General features: G+C 40.9%; 1 protein-coding gene across 2 annotated transcripts in view; it reads left to right on the top strand.

Annotated features, from left to right (window-relative positions):
* Positions 1-23603, top strand: part of dcbld2 (discoidin, CUB and LCCL domain containing 2) — a 104143-nt gene that overhangs the window by 15647 nt on the left and 64893 nt on the right. The gene's annotated exons all lie outside the window — the stretch shown is intronic.

Raw genomic sequence — 23603 nt, 5'->3', positions numbered from 1 at the left:
TTTATTGTCATTCAACTGTACATAGGTATACTGCCAAGTGAAAGTGTTCCTCCAGACCAATGTGCATGACTCAGTACATATAACTCACACATACATAAAGTAATATTGCTGCAAATAAATTAACAAATATTAAGGTGCATATATGACACAAGTTTAAAAAGTAAACAGTAAACCACTACAGCCTCTTCATATTTCGTGTGACCTGGGTTGTGGCAGGGAGTTCAGTAGACTTACAGCCTCGGAAGAAGCTTTCTCCCCATCCTAACAGTTCTTGTCCTAATGCTAAAGTATTTCCTGTTTAATGGTAGGGTGTCAAAGAGATTGATGGATGGATGGATGAATTTAACAATGCTATGGACCCTACGTATGCAACACTCCTGATAAATATCTCTGATGGATGGAAGAGAGACCCCAATGATCCTCTCAGACATCTTTGAAATCTTTTGTAGGGACCTGCGGTCAGATGCTTTGCAATTCCCGTACCGGATGGTGATATAGCTGGTCAGGACACTTGTAAATTTTACTCCTGTAAAAATTGGTTAAAATGGGAGGAGCCTCATTCGTCTCAATCTCCTCAGGTAGACAAGACACCACTGTGTTTTCATGACCAAAGAGGTAGTGTTGAGGAACCAGGTGAGATCGTTAGTTACGCGCGTTCCCAGAAATGTGTTTCTCCTAACTCTCTCCGCAGAGAAGTTGTTTATGTACAGTGAGGAGTGGTCAGCCTGAACCTTCCTTATGCCCACAATCATCTCTTTAGTCTTGTCCACGTTGAGACTCAAATTGCGCCCTATCTCCTCTCCACTCTTGTCTTGTCGTTGTTGATGGGGCCAACCAATGTTGTGTTCTGATGATTCAGTTTCAACTGGATTCGGCAGTACAGTCATACATCAGCAACATGTACAACAGCAGGTTGAACACGTAGCCGTGGGGAGCGCCGCCACTAAGTGATGAAATTAGAGATGATTCTGCCATCACGGACTGACTTGGCCTTTCTGCCAAGAGGTCTAAGATCCAATTACAGAGAGGTGGTGAGACCCAACGAGGGCAGTTTACCCACTAGCTTTTGAGGAATGATTGCATTAACTGCCAAGCTGAAGTCAAAAAGCAGCACGCTGGCACATGATGCACCATTTTGCAGGTGGGACAGAACGGAGTGAAGTGTAGAGGCTATGGCATCACCAGTGGACTAATTTGAGCGATAAGCAGATGGGAAAGGGTCGTTAATGCTATCCATAACCAGCCGCTCAAAGCACTTCATTATTGTTGTGGGTTGTGCCACTGGACAGTAGTCGTTGAGGTAGCTTATTGTTACCCTCTTGGGCACCGGGATGATGGTTTCCCCCCCCCCCCCCCCCTTAAATCCTGAGAGGACAGGGTACCGTTCCGGAGAGAAGTTCAAGATAACTGTTAGAGCCTCTGTGAACTGGGTCCCTCAGCACCCGACCAGGGCCCCAGGGCTCTACGTGGGTTGACCCTGGCTAGGGTCTTCCTCACATCAGTGTGATCAAGCAGATTTCTGCCTGTGGGGGGTGGGGCGGAAGAGGGGGGCCTTCTTTGCCAGCACATCATTCTGTGCATCAAACCAAGCGTAAAAGACATTCAGCATATCAGGAGGAGAATTGTCTCTGTTGTTGACATTCAACGTGGATTTGTAGTCTGTTATGGTCTGAATGCTCTGCCACATGTGTCTCATGTCTCTGGGTTAAGAAATGGCTGTATATTCTCTGTGAATAAGCCTGTTTTACCTTTCTGATGGCATGGGAAAGCGCAGCTCTTGCTGACCTGAGAGCTGATTATTCCCCCAATCTGAAGCAGCAACCCAATCTCTCAGTCATGCCTGGATCTCTACTGACAACATGGATTCTGATTTGCCCTCACGGTGATGTGTTTAATAATGGTTCCGAGTTCAAAGGTACATTTAATGTCAGAGAAATGTATACACTATACATCTTGAAATCCTTTTTATCCACGAAAACAGAGGAGTGTCCTAAAGAAAGAATGACAGTTAAATGTTAGAACCCCAAAGCCCCCAGCTCCCCCCCCACATGTAAGCAGCAGCAAAGCAATGATCCCCTCTCCCCCACCAGCAAAAAACAGGCATCAGTAGCCCCCTACCGATCACTCAAGTGTGCAGCAAAGCATCAATAAAGACACAGGCTTGCAGTACCCCAAAGACTATTTGTTCACCCAGTAATTTGACATACCACAGTCTCCCTCTCTCCCTCTCTCTCATATAAGGGAAAAAGAGGTGTCCCTGTTTCACAGTGAGAGGAGAGACATAACAAACAACATGCTGATTTATGATGTTAGGAGTCTGTTGTGTCGCTTTTTCCGAGCTCTGGGCACACAGCCAGCAGCCAGCTTGCTGTTTTTGACCTTCCATCTCCCATGACACACAGATTCCCTGCAGAGGCACCGACCATGAGTCCACCCACCTCCTGGAACCCTGAAGGCATGCTAGTCTTTTAGGCCGCATCCTTGGTATATTGAATAACGACCAGTTGTGAGACCCCAAGAGTGGGTCCCATTCCCGCAAAGAACCGAAGTCCAGTTGTAACTCCAGTTCAGGGTCTTCAAAAGAATCTTGAAAGGGAAAAATAGAGATATTAAAGATAGAAACAGAGCTGTTTCCGAAGACGCAAGCAAAGAAGTTGTTGTCAGGTGTCATCGTTTCCTAAGCTCCACCCCTTATGATGTCCTGATTGCACTTTTCTTTGTAGTCTATTCATCGATGTTAACCTGATGATTGTTAGATGCTCCCTGCCTGTCTCCCTGAACATGTTCCAGTCTGTGTTTTCAAAACAGTCTTGTTACGCAGAGATTGCACCTTCTGTCCAGGCATTTATCTCCCCTTGAACTCGTTTGACATGTTTAATAAGTGGTCAAAAACTGAGGTGAGGTGGATGTTGGTACAAACCAGGTTGAATGTGTTCTAAGCAACACACACAAAATGCTGGAGGAACTCAGCTGGCCAGGCAGCATCGATAGAGTAAACAGTCAGCGTTTCAGGCTGAGACCCTTCATCAGGACTGGAAAGGAAGTGGAGAAGTCGGAATAAGAAGGTGAGGGGGATGGGGAAGAAGTACAAGGTGGTAGGTGATAGATGAAACCTAGAGAGGGGGAAGGGATGAATTAAAGAGCTGGAGAGTGGATTGATGAAAGAGATAAAGAACTGGAGAAGGGGGAATCTGATAGGAGAGGACTGAAGACCGTGGAAGAAAGGGAAGGGAGAGGAGCACCAGAGAGAGGTGATGGGCAGGTAAGGAGATAAGGTGAGAGAGGGAAATGGGAATGGTGAGGGGGAAGCAATTACCAGATGTTTAAGAAATCGATGTTGAAGCCATCAGGTTGGAGGCTACCCAGATGGAACATAAGGTGATGCTCCTCCATCCTGATGCTCCATCTGTAGAGGAGTCCATGGACTGACATGTTGGAATGGGAATGGGAAGTAGAATTGAGATAGGTGACTACCAGGAGATCCCACTTTTTCTTGCTAATGTGTTCTCACCTCTGGTAGCAAGTGGGGGGGATATATGGAGCCACAATCACAATAGCAGTGAACTCCCTTGGTAAATAGAAGGGCCTGCACTTCACCTTTCTGATGTAGTAAATACGTTTTATTCACTGCTGCATGATTTATGATAACTGTTGTTAAATGGTTCAAGCACATTAGTGATTTCAAATGTAAGCAGCAATCTTGCATCATGAGATTAAATTAGGAATAAAGTCCGCTGGGACTGTAAATTGCAATGGGTTAAGTCGATAAAATCTAAAATTAATGATAGCTGGCTCATTTTACCTTATCACAATGAAATGCTTCAAAATGTTTTGTATTATGTTATGGAGGCAATTCATTTTGTACCAGTGTAGCTCTGCAAAAAATAGGAAGGGTAGATAATTGGTTAATTTAACTCATTTTAATAGTAGGAGGAAGCTTAAGGCAATAGAAGAGGAAAGTAAGAATTTCCATCTTGATGTTTGATTTTCAATATTTCAGCCATTTTTTATTGGACTTCTTTGAATAGAAACTAATTATTTTTTAGTCTTGAATTCAAAGATGGTACTCCATGCATTAAGCAACATTGGAAAACCATTACCATTGAAATAAATGCATTTTAATTTTGCTTAAAATTTTTATTTAAAACACATCAATAATGGAAAAAAAAACAAGTGGATCTATTAAATGGAAGTATCTAACGTGATGCTAACTCAGAAGTATTTTCTTTGAAATGATGATAAGCGATGTCAGCAAGTAAAGAGTTTGGTAGCAGAATAAACTAACAGGGCTTAATGGCTGGTAAAGTAGCTAAATTCCTACAGACTTCAAACAAAATGATCCAGCCTACTGTTTTTCAAGCCTGGATTCTCCTAAGCATGATTCAAATTGACTAGGTGCTGGATTTCCAGTCAGATATCTAACATGGCCTTATTTTCATTCAGAAATATTACATGATCATTATTTTCTTAGACCTGGCAATCTTGAACATGCCAGCCTTATCAAGTCATTGTTGATTGGAAATTCTTCATAGCTAAGAACTGTGGAAATCATTTATAAATATTGAGAGCATTTCCACAAATCTAACAAGCTTGACTGGAGTTCAGGCCCTCATCCTGGGTTCTCATTTGTCATCATCTACAAGTACTGGGTTGAAGACTGAAGGTTGATGAGGGGGTGGGGGGTTCCAGAAGTTGATGGTCTATGGCCAGAGCCCAAGACTGCTGGGGAAGGTGTCTGCGAATCCTCGAGTCCACTGGAGGACTGTGTACGTGGAGGGGTGGTTGGGAGGGAGGGACGAACAGGGCTTGTTTCACTGTTGTTGCTGAGTATATTGTGTTTTATTGTGGTGTTCTGTCCAGTATCGTGGGCATGCTGTGTTGGTGCCGGAATGTGTTGTGACACTTGCAGATTGTTGTGAAGACAAATGACACATTTGTTTCAGTGTTTCAATGTACACGTGAGAAATAAACCTGAATCTGAAAATTTGTGTTGTATTTTACTTAGTTGGTCTCAATGTACTTTTGCAATGAAAGCACATTTGACTGCTATTCAAGTTCCACATCTTTTATTTAAGCTGCCTGTACTAGTATTTTCAAGTAGAAATAAAGTCTGGCATTAAATTATGTCGAGCAATTTTTTAACTGGTTAGCATCATTTGATACCCGGCTTTTAATTTCTGACTGGCTAAAGCTCCTGAATATCCATCCTCAACAATACAAATGACATCTGTGTAGTTTCTACAATGACATGTTAACATATGGCTAAAAATACCCTGATCTTGCTCCATAAAACACCTAAGTGCATGTCTAAGCAGATGTCCAAATGAGATGCAATCCAGGCCCAGTGACTTTCTGAATTCATTTTGAGAGCCAGAAGAGTACATGTTCTGAATAAGTATTTGCTGATTTTCATTAAGATGATTTGGGAATAAACAAAACATTCTTCTGCCTAAAAATGACTAATAGCTTCAAGCTTGTTTATCTGTGGTATTAAATGTATTGCCGAGTAGTCTTGGTCACTCTGCTGCAAATTGATTTGACAGAAGGAAATCTCTGCAGTAACTCCATGTCTTTCCCATTTCCTGCATTGACTATCCTGTGACCTCTCTGAGCTGAACTGCATTATTAGTGCTAATGGAGGCAGATTTAGCAGCAACTTGTTTAGAGCTGATGTCCACTGGGAGCTAAATTCAGTCTGAGCAACTTGTGCCTCAACAGCTGCAGGAACTCTGACAGATGGAATACAATCAGCTGCTTCCAGAGGCAAATACACATCGCTCAAACACAAGAAAGCATACGACACCCTTCAGTTTTACTTTTTCTGTGTTTTAAATGATGCAATAAAGCAAAATGCAATCATTTAAATAAAACCTTTATTTTAAAAAAACTTTTATGAGAGCATTGAAGTAGTAAAGTTTTTTAAAAAATGGGTGAAACACCCTGTTGTTTAAACAAATGAAGGAATAAAATTGATTTATATTTTGTTTCTCCTCTGAGTATAGGTAACTACGAATTCTTCCATATGAGTTAGAAGATTGTGTGTACAATTCCAAAATCTTCACCACGTAGTGAAGAAACATGTTCTGCGAAGGAATTTGGGCATCCTCAACATTTCATTTACATTTCCAGCCTCTACATTATTTTGTGTAATCTCAGTGAACTATCTGAAACGTAATATGCTGTTGAAGATTTTGTCTTTCTTGTGAAATATTAAATTGGTCCCATCTATCCAGTTAGGTAATTGCCGCAGACCTTAATGAACTTTGAATAGCAGGGAATTCCATCCAGCCCTTGCCACCCCTTCATTTCCTACCTAGTCAGCTTTTACCCCTCAAGCAGATGCTGTGGTCAAAAATCTCAAGGCTGCTTGTGGAATCTACTGTGCAGAAGTTGGATATAAATCTTCTATAATAGTGATTGTGTATCTTTTTATGTACTTCATTGAATATAGAACAGTATGGGCCCTACAGCTCATGAGGTTGTGCCAACTATATAAACCTACTCCATGATTAATCTAACCCTTCCCTCCTACACAGCACATTATCCTATTTTTCTTACATCCGTGTGCTTATCTAAGAGTCCTTTTATGGCCCTGTTATATATGCAAACACTCCCAGCTGTGTTTTCCAGGCATCCACCATTCTCTGAAAAATAAAATCGAAAAAAAAACCTCCCTTTGACAACTCCCCTAGACTGTCCTCCACTTACTTTAGTGTCCTCTGGTAATGGCAATTGCTGCCCTGTGAAAAAGGTGCTGGTATCCACTCTATTCCTCTCACAGTCATATACAATGTCAAGTCGCCCCTTGTCTTGTATCACTCCATGCTTCAGCTTGTGCAGCCTTTCCTCATGAGACATGTTCACTCAGGCAACATCCTGATAGCACAGTACTGTGGAGATTACCACAACACTTCATTGGTAAAATTGGATCTTGATTCCCATCATTGGCAGTAAGGAGTTTGTACATTCTCCCCATGACTGCATGTGGTTCCTCCCACAGGTTAAAGACATACAAGTTAGGGTTAGTGAGTTGTGGACATATTATTCTGGCGTCTGAAGCATGAGAACACTTATGGGCTGCCCAGTACAATTCTCACTGATTTGATACAAACTGCATTTCGCTATATGCTTCAATATACACATGACATATAAAGCTAATGTCTAATCTTTGGTAAATTTCCTTGCACCCTTTCTAAAGTTTCCATATACTTCCTATAATGAGGTGATCAGAATGGAACAAGATACTCTTAAGCGTGATCTAACCAGAGTTTAACCTAGTGGCTGTTAAACTCAATTCCCTGGCAAATGAAGGCCATCATGTCATATGTCTTAACCATCCTACAACTTGTGCAGCAGCTTCGTAGAATCTATGAACTTGGACCCCAAGATGCTTCTAGTCCTCCACACTGCTAAGAATCCTGCTATTAACTTTGTACTCTGTATATTACATAGTTCTATCTTCCAAAAGTGTATCACTACACTTTTCCAGGTTGAACTCCATCTGCCACTTCTCCAGCCAACCCTGCATTCTGTCTATATCCCATTGTAACCTACAACAACCTTCTATCCTATCGACATACCTTAAAATTTGTGTCATTGCAAATATAGTAATTAAGCCTTCCACTTCCTCATGCAAGTCACTTATAAAAACCACAAAGATCTGGGGTCCCAGAATAGATTCTTACAGGACATTCTAGTCACTGACTTCCGGGCAGAATATGCTCCATCTACTCCATATGCGCTCTGCCTCTGTGGGCAAGCTAATACTAAATTTACACTGTCCAGTTTCAATAGATTCCATGCCTCATAACTTTGTAGATGAGCCTATGATAGGGAACCATAACAAACACCTTTCTAACATCCACATTCACCACATCTACTGCTCTGCTTTCATCAATTTGTTTAGTCACCTCCTTGAAAAACGCAATTTTAGGCTCGTGAGGTATGGCTGGACCCTCACAAAGTCATGTTGATTATCTGTAATATGACTATGCTTCTCCATTAGTTTGATCACCACTGATGTAAGACTTACTGGTCTCCGATTCTCTGGTACCACTCCTGTGACTAGTGAGGATGTCAACGCCCCTGTAATCTCTTTTCTTGCTTCCTACGGTAACGTGGTATATCTAGACCCTTAAGAAACTCCAACACTACCTCTTTCTAATAAGTAATTATTATTTTATTAATATATATATTTTTGTATTGTACAGTTTGTCTTTTGCACGTTGGTTGTTTGCTTTTGTGTGCAGTTTTTCATTAATTCCATTGTATTTCTTTGTATCCACTGCTAATGCCCAGAAGATCATGAATCTTGGGGTAGGATAGGGTGACATAAATGTACTTTGATAATAAATTATCTTTGAACTTCTTGACCTGATGCTCCAGCACATTAGCCTGTTCTACATGGACCTGCATTTGTCAAGGTAACTCTCAATGGTGAACACTGAAAACTGAGATTAATATTACTTATCTCCCCTATCTCCTCTGTCTTCAGGCACATTAGCCCCGAGTGGTCTTAACCTCACTCTAGTCATCCTCCTGTTCTTCATATATGTGTAGAATGCCTTGGTATTTTCTCTAATCCTACTTCCTTGTTTTAAATACACTCAATGGCTTGGCTTCCACAGCCATCAGTGTCAATGAATTCCACAGATTCACCACCCTATGGCTAAAGATATTCCTCCTCATTTCATTGTAAATATGGAGAGTTATAGAATCACACAGCATGGAACCAGCCCTTTGATTAACTGAGTCTGTGCTAGTCATCAGACACACAATTATTTTTATTTCATTTTATTCTCTTCATGTGTGCCCATCAACTTCACCCAACACAATGCCCATGTATCACTCACTCGCACAGTAGGATCAGTTTAAAGTGGCCAATTAACTTACCAACACCTGCAGTTTTAAGTGTAAGAAAACTGGAGAAACCAGAAAAAATCCACCTGGTCACAGAGAAGACATGGAAATTCCACATAGCATTCAAGATCACATAAGATCGTAGCTGATGTTTTCCCAATTGCGAGGAACTTCTGTTGAGCCAGACATTGTTTTAAGGACCAGACTACAGAATTGGAACACTTTGGCATTTAAAACTATTTGATCATCAGCAAAATGTCAGCAGGCAGTGATTAGCAAATCACTCCAATTCTCATTCCCACTGGGAAATTACTAGGGCAATCAAAAGTGTGATTTTTAAAAAAAAGTTTATTCTTTTTTGGCTTTGAATAGCTATATTTCTTCCAAACTTTCCAGAATCATGCAAAACAAACTGGATCTTGCTAGCCAGAAATATTAGAAACAGCATTTCTGTCAATCCATTGGGGCATGCGTGTTGCATTGACTCTTAATTTAATATATAATACCAACTGAAGGGTGTGTGCAAAGTTATCTCAGTCTAAATCCTGAAGTTTTACTTTGCAAACTTCCTTTTACATCATGTTTTAATTGCAGTTCAAGACTTCTGCCAGTGAAAAATACACTTGTGCACAATTGTTGGATTTTACATTAAGAGCTAACAGTTTGTGTTAGTGTGTATTTGGCAGTTGTAAATTATGAGTGCATCCAAGCACGTGCAGCTTCCATCTAGCAACTCCACTCAGTCACTCAGATATTGATCTGTAGGTAGGAAATATGAGAAGATTTGAATTCCATCCATTAACAGTGTGATCTCAGAGCCATCTGACCTTGCATTAGCATTATTGGTTGCTTGTCATTTTATTTAACGTGCCTCAATTTACTATTTGTTTTATGATACCTTTGCTATTCTACTGAGAAAATCAATTATACTGTGTGTATTTTTAGAAAGCACCCAGTGTATAAAATGAAGTATGCCTTATGTTAAAAGTATTTAATTTGTGGTTGCTTTTCTTTTTTCATATTTCTTTTTAATATGCTTTATAGTGTTCACAACTTGTCGTGACTGTGTTGTAACTGTGAATCAAGTCACCAAAGAGACATAGCTGGTAGATATAAAAGTCATAAACGCCTTTATTTGGGGGACAGATATGTTCAATGTTGACCTGCTAAGTTTGGAGTGTGTTTAGCAGAAGAGATGCATCTGTTTCTCACAGAAATGTACCATGCATCGCATGAGTGAGGACAAAAGAGATGAATGTCCTTGAACAACACCTCAGCCAGATGTTGGGTCCATTGTATATACAATTAGTAGGCTAGTTCATTTTCCCTTCTGTAAGATTGATTTATCAATGCCCAGAGTAATGCCTTGACCAGAGGAGCTAAATTGGGTTTGAGTCTTCCTCTTAATCCAAGATCAAACAATCTAATGACTTGCACAACTTCCAATCTTTCACAATCTGTCATTACCCCATCATTGCCCACCTTGGTCCTACAACAGTAGTGATCATGCAGCAAGCATGCATGGACTGTTCTTTATTATGTACATTTCAGATTCTGTCAAAAACCTGAGACCTAAGGCTCAATTTCTGGAAAGCCTCAGATTTACCATATAATTTGGGTTGAGAAATCAATTAAACTGTGTTAGGAGTTTTGTTTTGTTTACATCTGTATTTATGAAATAATTTTGTGTGTGCAAGACAAAATTATGCTTGCAAATGACACATATCTTGGCAGTATTGTGAACAATGAGGAATTTAGTAACCGAATTACAGCAGGATGTGACATCTGGTGGAAAGGGCAGATGAAGTTCGATTAAGAGGAATGTGAAGTAAAATATTTTTAAAGGAAAACCAAGAACAGACGATATAGACTAAAGAATATTGTTCTAAAAGTGGAAGATGTGGTTATATGTCTATTGAAAGCGGCAGGCAGGTTGAGAAAGCAATTGAAAACATATTTTCCACTGAAGCTTAGAGTACAAAAGCAGGAAAACCATGCCTTTTTAGAACACTGGCACAACTTCAGACGATAGTCTTAATTTCCGATTGTCACATCATAGGAAGGAAGTGAGGATATCGCAATATGCCAGAGAGTAGTTCCTGGGATGAGGGACAGATCGGAAAGGATGGAACTGTTCTCTTGGGAGGAGGGAAAACTAAGAGAAAGCTGGGAAGAGATATGGAAAATAATGAGGAGCCTACCCTGCCTGGATCTTTGGAAGCTGTTTTCTTTTGGTGGAGGGTTGAGGGCTGGAGGTCACAGTATAAAATAAAGGGGAAAATAAGTGACACTAGGAGCAAAGTTCTTTGGTAGAGCGTGTTTTTGGAATCTAGAAAGCACTGCCTGTAGATGTGGTGATGGTTTCATTGGGAGTTGGATTAATACTGAAATATTGGGTGAGGCAAAGGTACAGATCCACAGAGGACCAGGGATAGGTCCAATGAGTGACAGGGCTTGTGTGGTTTTTATCCTTGCATGGGGGTTTCTCTTAAAAACAGTAGCCACTGCAGAGGCGTGGGAAGCATCAGCAGCAATGGAAGGCAGGTGGAGCACCACCAAATGGGGTGAGATATTTCTCTTTGCATGGGTTTTTTAAAAAACTTTTTAAACCATAGAAGAGTAGGTCTAGCAGAATGGATATCGTCAGAGTGGGAACTTAGAGGCTTTGACTCAAGAGGCTGAGGCCAAAGAAGCCAGTAAGAAGGGTAGGTTTTTCTTTTCGTTGCTGCTGATTTGGTCTTGGTTGTCCATTGTACAGTGCAGGCAGGATGGCGGATTTGGCAATGGAATGCTTCTCCTGTAGGATGTGGGAATTTATAGAACCTAATGATTACACCTGCAGGAAGTGCAGCCAACTTCAGCTCCTGAAAGACTGCATTAAGGAGCTGGAGTTGGATGAACTAAGGATCACCCAAGAGGCAGAGCAATTGATAGATACGACTTTTGAGCAGGTGGTTACATCCAGAGTGCAGAATTCAGGGAGTAGATGGGTGAACACCAAGAGAGGTAAAGGGAGAAGGAAGTTAGTGCAGGCAAAACAGCAGCAGTCAGACCAATAGCACTGTGGTTGGCTCTGAGCCTCAGAAGGGTAGAGTGAAGTCAGGCAGAACAATAGTGGACTTGATAGGGGGACAGATAAGAGATTCTGCAGCAGCAAAAGAGACACTAAGTTGGGTCCTAGGTGCTAAGGTCCAGATGTCTCTGACCAGTTGCAGAATATTCTTGAAGGGGTGGGTGAGCAGCCAGAACTCGTGTTACATGTTGATACCAATGACATAGGCAGGAGAGGGGTAGAGGTCCTGCGCAGTAGTTTAGGTGTTAGGAAGGAGGCTGAAGAGCAGGACCTCCAAGGTGGTAATATCCAGATTACTCTTGGTGCCACGAGCTAGGGAAGGTAGTGCAGACAAATGAGTGGTTGAGGAGATGGTGCAAGGGGGGTAGGGGTTCAAGTTATTGGATCATTGGAACCTTTTCTGGGGAAGGGGTTACCTGTACAAGTGGGATGGGTTGCACCTGAACTGGAGGGGAACCAATATCCTGGGATGGGGGGGCTTGCGAGGGTTTAAATTGCATGGGGTGGGAATCAAAGTGAAGAGGCAGAAGATGGGGTGGTTGGCGCTCAAGTAGTGGCAGCTTGTGGGGAGTTTATGGGGAAGGATAGGCAGATGATTGAGCAAAGATGCACTCAGCCAGATGGTTTGAGATGTGTCTATTTTAATGCAAGGATTATTATCTACAAGGTGGATAAACTTGGAGCATTGATCAATATGTGGAACTATGATGTTGTGACCATTACAGAGACTGGGATTTCTCAGGGGCAGGAATGGCTGCTGAGTGTGCTGGTATTTAGATGTTTCAAAAAGGACAGGGAGGGAGGCAAAGGAGGTGGGAGTGTGGCATTGCTAATCAGGGATAGTGTCACGGCTGCAGAAAAGGAGGAAGTCATGGAGGGATTGTCTACTGAGTTAGTGTGAATGGAAGTCAGAAACAAGGAGGAGGCAATAATTCCACTGGGAGTTTTTATAGGACCCCCCCCCCCCCAATAGTAACAGAGACTTCAAGGAGCAAATAGGGAGGCAGATTCTGGAACGATGCAATAATAATAGGGTTGTTGTGATGGGTGATTTTAACTTTCCTAATATTGACTGGCATCTCCTTAGAGCAAGGGGTTTAGATGGGGTAGAGTTTGTTAGGTGTGTTCAGAAAGGTTTCCTGACACAATATGTAGATAAGCTAACTAGAGGAGAGGCTGTATTTGATCTGGTATTGGGAAATAAAACTGGTCAGGTGTCAGATCTCTCAGTGGGAGAGCATTTTGGAGGTAGTGATCACAGCGCTTATCTCTTACTATAGCGCTAGAGAGTGATAGGAGCACACGATTTGGGAAAGCACTTAACTGGGGTAGGGGGAAATATGATGCTGTTAGGCAGAAACTTTGGAGCAGATGTTCTGAGGAAAATTCATTGCAGAAATGTGACAAATGTTCAGGGAACATTTGCATGGCATTCTGCATAGGCATGTTCCAGTGAGGCAGGGAAAGGATGGTAGGGTAAAAGAACCATGGTGTACAAAGGATGTAGAAAATATAGTTAAGAAGAAAAGAAGGTTACAAAAAATTTAGGAAACCAGGTACTGTTAGAGCTTTAGGAAATTACAAGGTTGCCAGGAAAGAGTTTTAAGAATGAAATTAGGAGAGCTAGAAGGGGCCATGAGAAGGCCTTGGTGAGCAGGATTAAGGAAAACCTCAAGGCATTCTACAAGTATGTGAAGAGCAACAGGATGATTCGTGTGAGAAAAGGACCAATCAGGTGCAATAATGGAAAAGTGTTCATGGAGTCGGAGGAGGTAGTGGAGGTACTTACTGAATACTTTGCTTCAGTACTCATCAGGGAAAAGGACCTTGGCAATTGTGGGGATGACTTGCAGTGGACTGAAACACTTGAGCATATAGACATTAAGAAAGAGGATGTGCTGGAGCTTTTGAAAAGCATTAAGTTAGATAAGTCGCAAGGTTCATATGAGATATACCCAGGCTACTGTGGGAAGTGAGGGACGAGATTGCTGAGCCTCTGCCGATGATCTTTGCATCATCAGTAGGGACGTGAGAAGTACCAGAGGATTGGAGGATTGCAAATGTTGTTCTCTTGGGCAAGAAGTGAATAGAGGTAACCCAAGAAATTATAGACAAATGAGTCTCACTTCAGTGGTGGGCAAGTTGTTGGAGAAGATCCTTAGAGGCAGGATTTATGACCATTTGGAGAGAGGTGATCTGATTAGAGATAGTCAGCATGACTTTGTCAAGGACAGGTCAGGTCGTACCTTACAAGCCTGATTGAATTCTTTGAGGATGTAATGAAACACATTGATGAAGGTAGAACCATGGGTGTAGTGTATATGGCATTTGCTAAGGTTCCCCATGCAGGGCTCATTCAGAAAGTAATGAGGCATGGTATCCAAGTAGACCTTGCTTTGTGGATCCAGAATTGGTTTGTCCACAGAAGGCAAAGGTTGTAGATGGTTTGTATTCTGCATGGAAGTCGGTGACCAGTGGTGTTCCGCAGGGATCTGTTGTAGGACCCCTACTCTTTGTGATTTTTATAAATGACTTGGATGAGGAAGTAGAAGGGTGGGTTAGCAAGTTTGTGGATGACACCAAAGTTGGGGGTGTTGTGGATAGTCTGGAGGGTTGTCAGAGGTCACAGTGGGACATCAGTAGGATGCAGAACTGGTCTGAGAAGTGGCAGATGGAATTCAACCCAGATAAGTGTGAAGTGGTTCATTTTGGTAGGTCAAATTTGAAGGCAGAATATAATACTGTACTAACGGTAAGACTCTTGGCAGTGTGGAGGATCAGAGAGATCTTAGGGTCTGTGACCATAGGACACTCAAAGCCTCTACACAGGTTGACAGTCTTATTAAGAAGGCATACGGTATGTTGTCCTTTATCAACCATGGGATTGAGTTTGAGAGGAGATGTTACAGATTTATAAGGCCTTAGTTAGACCCCACTTGGAGTACTGTGTTCAGTTCTGGTCAACTACTGGACTAATGTGGATACTGTAGAGAGAGTGGAGAGGTGATTTACACGGATGTTGCCTGGATTGGAGAGTGTGCCTTATGAGAACAGGTTGGCCTTTTCTCCTCGGAGCAACAGAGGATTAGAGGTGACCTGATAGAGGTGTATAAGATGATGAGAGGCATTGATCATGTGGATAGCCAGAGGCGTCAATCATGTGGATAGCCAGAGGCTTTTTCCCAGGGCGGAAATGGCTAATGTGAGGGGGCATAGTTTTAAGGTGCTTGGAAATAGATACAGGGGGCAGTTGGGTAAGTTTTTCACACAGAGAATGGTGGATGCGTGGAGTGCACCACCGGTGACGGTGGTAGAGGCAGATACAATAGGGTCGTTTAAGAGACTCTTGGGTGTATGGAGTTTAGAAAATGAGATGGCTATGCAATAGGGAAATTCTAGGCAGTTTCTAGAGTAAGTTACATGGTCGACACAACATCATGGGCCAGAGGGCCTGTAATATGCTGTAGATTTCTTTGTTCTAAGGCAAAAGTAGGATCAAAACTGTGGCCTGTGTGTGGATGCAGAAGTATAAAGCACAATGAAATTTTGCCTTTATAGACAGGAGGGCTGATCTATGTACTGTATTGAGATCCCAGAGGAAGAATGTGAAGTATTGGAAATAATATTTATTTCTTTTGAATAAGAACACACTTGAGAAAAGCCAGATTTTGTCGTCCTCTAGCTTTCAGCAGCATTAAGATGTTGAGTATGAGGCAGGCTCATTAGTTCAGTGAATCTGCTGGCTGTCAGCCAGTTGAGACGTCACTAGGATATGTGGTTTGCCTGCCAAATCCTCAGTGGGTGTCTCTTTGTTTGGATATCAGGATTTGCCATCATTGAGGAAAATTTATATACCTTAATAGGAACAAACTCAACTCTATAAAACCATAAGAACCATTGTGTTTTAATTAGCAGCAGAAAAAGAAGCACCAATCATTTCAAAACTTTTTAAAACAGTAATATAACTACTACTGCTGGAATTTGAAATCAGATGACATTAGAGAGAAATTAATGTTATCAGGCAGATGGTTCTTTGAAAATCTATTTATTTGGTTGTGCTGAAGTTTGGCTGAATACTGTGAGCAGTCTGATGGAATGTCTTCTTCCACAAGTCATTATGTACATTCTAAGTCAACGGTTTCCAATCATATTTATGCCACGGTCCAAAACCATTAAGTCAGGGATCTGCGGACCCTAAGTTAGGAACCCATGTTCTAAGTTGAAGCTTTGAAGTGACAAACATATCTTAGGAGCTGAGGCTGAGGGTAAGGTTATGTAGCTCAGATCTGCACCAACTTGTCAAACGTTGCCCTAGAATGGTAAACAACCTGGTGGCATGCTATCTTCTTGTCAAATTAGGATATCATTTTAATTTAATTCAGTATAGAAATTGGTCTTTAGACTTGTTGGCTGGTGCAATCAAGCTGCCTCATGTAGGATTTTGAATTCTGCTGATTAAAGATGCCTAGAGGTGAGAAAATTGAATGTTAAGCTAATATCTGCAGCAAGGTTTCTTTGATAGCCCTAAGCAGAAAGCCAGACATCCAGGTTTTGATTTAGTTCAAAGTAAGTTTATTGTCAAAGTGCATATGTTATCATATACAACCCTGAGATTCATTTTCTAGTGGGCATATTCAATAAATCCATTATAGAATAATAACCATAATAGAATCAATGAAAGACCGCATGAACTTGGGCATTCATCCAGTATGCAAAAAAAAATCTCTGCAAATGCAAACCTGATGGTTGAGGGGTAATAACTGTTCCTGAACCTGGTGGCATGAATCCTGAGACTCCTGTACCTTCTTCCTGATGACAGCAGCAAGATGGTTGCAGACTTAAGCATTTCTTACTGCATCCTCAATATAATGTCTGAAGAGGAGGATGCTGGCAAGGACTGTGTACATCTTGTGTGAATTTTACTGTTCACCATGCTTTTTAAAGTCTGCTAATTATACAGGGAGATGCTAAAATCCATATTTATCAGTTATTTGATAATCAACTGCTAACTGCCTTGAAAAAAACTGGAGACTAGGAAAATAGGCTGGTGTCTTTGGGATAATTTGATACTGCATTTTGCTGGTTCAGTTAGTGATTGACCAACTAGTTGACTCACTGATAAAACTTGAGGGATATGATAACTAGTGCCAGGACCCTTCTTATTGAAAACTAGGCAGGATTTGAAACTAATTTTTCAGTGGGTTAGTTACATGGGATCCATGAGATCACACCATTATTCCTGCATGATCTGAATGAAGTTTCATGCACTTGTTTTCAGTTGTGTTTCTTCTCCATGCTAACAACATTCATCCATCGCTTATCAAGATGTTTCTAGTCTGAATCCTGGAGGATTAATATATAAACAAGATAAGATGCCCTAACAACTTCGGCCCAGTAGTTCTGACATTACCATTATGAAGTGCTTCGAGATGCTGGTCATTGTGCACATTAACTCCGACCTTCCAGATAACTTCAGCACAATGCTCCTCCTGCCAACACAGGTCTAAAGTGGATGCCATTTTCCCTGGCCCTGCACTCATATTTGGAGCATCTGGACAGTAAACACACCTATTTCAGACTACTGCTGATTGACTACAAATCCACCTTCAATACCATAATTCCAAGCAAATTCATCACCAAACTCTGGACCCTAGGAGTTAACGCCTCCCCCTAGAACTGAATCCTTGGCTTCCTGACCAACAGGCAGCAGTCAATAAGGATAGGCAGTAACAAATCTGCCACGATTATTCTTAACAGGGGCAGACCACAAGGTTGCATCCTCAACTGTCTGCTCGACATCTTGTACACTGATGACATCATGGCCAGATTCTGCTCTAACTCTTATCTACAAGCCACATAGCTGAAAATATCCTGTTATATAGCTTCTACATCACCTAATCATTACAACATGACCCTTATTATTTAGGTTTTAATGTTCTAGTCTCCCTTGTGTATTATCAGTAGCCAGAACAGGTAGTGTAGGGCTGGCCATTCTGAAAGTGACATAATGTACAACAACAGAAAACAGGTTAAGCATATTATATATGTTTTTCAAAGTGAACTATTTGAGGTGGACACTGAAGTCCCTGTCCTGGGCATTACATTAGCACACTTGAATCTGTGATGTGGCTTAAAGGGACATTCCCTTTATCATATACAGATGAACATTCTAGTTAGCTGAGACTAAGCAGAGCATCTTCCAACTCTGATATATTGGAATTTTACAGGTGACTGCTGTATTAAAGGTATGCTTTAAAGAAATAGAGGTTAAAAATATACATTGGTACTGCCAGTGTTTTGGTGGACAACGCCTCCTCGAAAACTCAAAACTTTTAGGCTGACATCACGATGAAGCACAAAGAAATTTACGTGGTTAGATGTACCATTGCTAAATTAAGGCATTAACCAAGGCTCTGTAGACCTTTTTATTGGTTTTAAAATTCTTATGGTGCTATTTCAATGAGCACCATATTATTCAGTTACACTGTGTAGTATCTGACTTTGGTCTTTTAACATATTGTGCTGTGGAACCTTACTGTGTTCAAGTGGTTGCTGTATTTTGTACATTGCAATAAGGTATCAGAATACTTGATTAACTATAAAATAGTTGCAAATCCTTTTTTTAAAAAACAGACACTACAAAGTTGTGTTGCGGTCAGTGGTCTCAGGTTAATCTCACATTAATTTCCTTTACCTTATTATAGCTACTGTCAGATAAATTTTGATTTGGAAGGAGACATATTCTTATCCTCTAACCCAGAATAGGTCTCGGAAATATAAAGTCAGTGGTGTGGAGACTTCCTAAAATGTTGAATGCTTCTTTGTTGAAATGCGTTTCTGTTGTTATGTCAATGACATTTCTACCTTTACTTCCTGGTGTGTGTCCCACAATGACTGAGTTCATGAGTTTACTGTTGCAGTGCACTAGCAGTCATTATGAAATTCATATTTGAGTAACTAAGTACTAGATGAATTTTGCCCCCTGTGAAGGATAATGTTATATTGGAAAACAGGGCATACAGAGTGGCAAGAGCTCATGGTTAGCCAGAGTACTGGGAGGTTTTCTGACAGCAACAAAAGAATGGAAAGGTTATAAGAAGTGAGTGTGCAATATTAAAGGGAACAGCAATATTTTCAGTGGATATACAACTGGGAGGAACACAGCTAAGGTAGTTGTGGGACCTCCAGAAAACAACCTAAACTGTAAGATAAGGTTGTTAATACTGCAGATATGTTAAATTAATTTTTTTTGCATCAGTGTTCACTGTGGCATCAGACTCCAGAATCTGCAGTTTCTTGTGTCTCCACTTATAGCTTCTATCTCTTGTTCCACCCTTCCATACCCCCATGCCGCACTGAGCCAATCATCCATCAGCCAGTGTCTCCCAATAACACCCCTCTCTCCCCTGCCACCACTCCCAATCCCCAATATAGGTTCATCTCCCCATCATCCCCCTCCTCACTTTGTTTCACCTCCACCTCACCCCTCACTGTCACCTCTTTCTGCTTGTTATCAAACCTGTATCCCATCCAGCTGATGCAGGGTCTTGACTCAAAACATTAACCATTCTACCTCCACAAATGCTGTCTGACCTGTTGAGTTCCTATAGCAGTTTGATTTTAGCTCTAGTCAACATGGTTTAATAAAAGATAAATCATGTTTGACAAGTGTGCTTGAATTCCTTGAGGATGTGATACTGAGAATTAATAGAGGGGAACCTGTAGATAATTTGTACTTAGATTTCCAAAAGGCAATTGACAAGCTAGTACATAAGTCCAGGAGTTGAAAGAAGTGTGTTAGCATCAATTGAAGACAAGCTGTCACACAGAAACAAAGAGTTGGAGTAAATGGGTTCTTTTCTCACTGGAAGGTTGTAATTAGTGGAGTACCCCAGGGATATGTACATGTCTCTAGATTGTTTACTATTTATATTGATGACCTGGACCAGGGAACAAAATGTAAGGTTTCCTAGTTTACTGATGACATGATGAAAAAGTGGAAGAGCATGAAGAGCTTGTTCTGATGAGGACATCGTCTTTCTGAAACAGGATATAGTTCCGTATTTCCCAGCCTTTTTTTTTAGCCCAACACCCCCCCCTAAAGCACCTTCATACTTACCAACGCCTCTCTTAGGCACAATATACTTCCCAGCGCCCCCACAGTGTAAAACCATGTCTACCATATGCTAACATGAGAAAAATGATTCTGCCTTAAATTATTATTTGTCTTTAAACCTAGCTTACACAGTACCTGTGTGCTCTGTAACAGTTTCAATATCAATGTGATCCTTGAGCTTGATGGTTTTTAGCAAGAGTTGAAATGTGATTCAAGTTGCAACATCTAAAGCCTTAAGTTCCCACACATAACAATGTCCAAGCGGTTTCTGTTTTTTGTGTGTGGTTCCCTGCACTAAAGCCTCTTTCAGTAAGGTAGGAGGATGGAAGTGCAATGAAGAGCAGTTTGGCTCTTCCCCAAAGACCAGGAAACTTCATATGACTGTGTAGCCACATAGCAAAAAGCCGACATTTTTGAAAAGCATTTTTGCTTTTTCATCATTCTGAATTTCGATAATTTCTCCTTGCAAGCTCTTTTTCTGTTTTTCCACCTTGCAAAGAAATGGGTTAATTATGGGTTAATCCGGAATTTTCTGATTGTTCAAATCCATGAATCGATTCTGAAAATCATCCTTCAGTGACTGCAGGTATAAGCAGTGCTTTTGCAAATCACCACCTGTGAAAGGGAGTGCCATACTTTCCATGCAGGGAAACTGTGAGACCATTCTTTTCCCAGTGTTTTGCATGTGTATTTCCAATTTTCTCATAAAAGTGGACACTGCATTTTTACCTGGAGGTTGTAAATTTAGTCCGCTCCATCTGCGTGATAGCCTACAAAGGACCCAGGACATTTCAAGGAGCGGTGTCTCAGAAAGGCAGCATCCATTATTAAGGACCTCCAGCACCCAGGGCATGCCATTTTCTCACAGTTACCATCAGGTAGAAGGTACAAAAGTCTGAAGGCACAACCCAGCAATTCAGGAACTGCTTCTTCACCTCTGCCATCCGATTCCTAAATGTACATTGAACCTGTGAGCTCTACCTCAATTTTTTAATATATATATTATTTCTGTTTTTGTGCACAATTTTAATCTATTCAATATACATATATTGTAATCGATTTACATATTTATTATTTTTCTTCTATATTATGTATTGCATTGAACATTTGCTGCTAAGTTAACAAATTTCATGACACATGCAGTGATAATAAACCTGATTCTGATTCTCCATTTAGAAGTTCAATCATGTTTCACAAGCTCTCGTTGACTTTGAGCAAAAATTCAACCGCACTGTCAAAAAGATAAAAGAAATGTTTTAAGCGGCAGTCTTTAGACAGGCAATGCACTTCAGAGTGAAGAAGCAGGCGTTCAAACTCTTCATCGTTATCTTGGCATAACTGGCGAAATACAGTCGGCCCTCCTTATCCGCACGTTCCGCATGTGCAGATTCAACCAGCCGCGGATCGGGAAAACCGGAAGTTCTCTCTCAAACTTGTTGTTTGAGCATGTACAGATTTTTTTTTCCTTGTCATTATTCCCTAAACAGTACAGTATAACAACTATTTACATAACATTTACATTGTATTAGGTATTATACGTAGTCTAGAGATGATTTAAAGTACAGGCAGTCCCCGGGTTACGAACGAGTTCCATTCCTGAGTCTATCTTTAAGTCGGATCTGTACATAACTCAGAACAGGTACATCCGGTATTATTCAGTGTCAGTTAGTCAAATGTTTATCTTAGTATATTGTATATATTTTACCTTTCTATGCATATAAAACACTTAAGAAACGTATGTATTTCAATAATTAAACCACTGTGTTGCTTAGTAATAGTTGTAGCTTTCATCGGGGCAGGGCCTTTCACATGCTCCATTATTCTCACTTTATCCTTTAAAATTGTTCCGATCGTTGACCGACCGTAGCCTAACACTTTTCCAATGACCGATGGCATTTCACCTCTTTCCAATTACTTTATTATTTCCACTTTATTTTCATTCATGATCGTTTTCTGTCAATGGAACAGAAACACTGCAGATTCAGCAGCAGCCGCGGGCAGCACGTCCGGAGCTCCCCGGGTCCTAAAGTCCACCGCATTGAGACAGGTTAAATAAGGGACTTGAGCATCCACGTTTTGTGGTATCCACGGGGGGTCCCGGAACCAATCCCCCGCAGATAAGGAGGGTCACCTGTAATCTGCTATTTAATGGATGAGCTTTAATTTTGTTGATAGCTGATATTACAACAGTCATGCTTGAAAAATGTAGCTGGCTAAAGTTTTTGGCTGCGACAATGAATTACACAATGGATTGCGAATAGATTTGGAATTTCTTTTTTCATAAATGCCACTAAACCAGCATGTTGACCTGTCATATATAGTGCTCTATCTTTTCATAAGAAATCATGTTCCTAATTGGAATACTTTTATCCTCAATATACATTTTGAGATTGATTCTCCATCAATACTGGTTTTTCTCTTTTTACAAGAGAATCTCTTCATAAATTTTTTCATTTTTGATAAACCATACTTATGTCATTAGCAATGTCTCATTGTCTCACACAGTTGACTCATCCACTTGTATCCAAATTTCTGTTTTTTGTAGCTCTGTGCATAGTTGATACTCAATGTCTTCACTCATTTCATCAACAGGTCGAGCTACAGAGTTATTATTCAGGGGAATTGATTTTGAAATACTGGTATTCAATTTGATAACAGTGATTCTCAAAGGCATGAGAGAGGAGCTTCTCCAGGTGAATTGGAGGGGGATACTAGCGGGAATGAAGGCAAAGCAGAGATGGTTTTCTGTTATATAAAAAGTAAAAAGGAGATGAGAATTGATATTGGACTACTGGAAAATGATGCTGGTGAGGTAGTAATGGGGGACAAAGAAATGGCAGATGAATTTATTAAGTACTTTGCATCAGTCTTCACTGTGGAAGACTGGATCTGAGGAATACCATAAGTAGCCTCTTCAGGGTGTCTTTTACAGAAGTGTTCCTGCAATCTTGATGGTTTCATGGCTTCATTAGACCATACAGTATTACAAATAAGATACAATGTGCATCGCTGATCTGATGGGAACGGAATAAAACTATTCATCAGGTAGGTAACATTGTGTTGACACACATTCTGTAGTTTCTGTTTCTTAGCAGGATTAGAATTCAAGGCTTCACCACATTCAGATTCATAGAGAACATGCCATACATATTATCCATTATTAACAGGACTAAATTAAAATTAAAAAAACACAAACTGGGAATGCCTTTCAGAGTTAACACGGGTGGAACAATGGTAGATTTGTGCAAAGGAATGGCGAGGCGAAGGTGAGGAAGATTACAACCTTTATACTATTCCAGTTAGCACAATTGACCAATCATGTAAGATCTCATAATCCCCAAATGTGGTTTTTGATCACACACATGAAGCCGAGGTCGCTTCGAACACGTCAAAAAGAATCTTCAGGGTCGGCATGTTCACTGATTGGCTCTATTTCACCGTTTGGTTCCGGCCAGCGCTGTATAGTTGTACCTGTAGATTTGTAGAACCAGCGCTGTACCTGTTTTCTGTAGATTTGTAGAACAAGTGTATTTGACTTACCAACTGTTAAATTGC

This window comes from Hemitrygon akajei, chromosome 5 (assembly GCF_048418815.1).
Source record: "Hemitrygon akajei chromosome 5, sHemAka1.3, whole genome shotgun sequence".
Taxonomy (NCBI): Eukaryota; Metazoa; Chordata; class Chondrichthyes; order Myliobatiformes; family Dasyatidae; genus Hemitrygon; species Hemitrygon akajei.
Note: the sequence above shows the minus strand (reverse complement) of the source record. Positions and strands in the feature narration are given on the sequence as shown.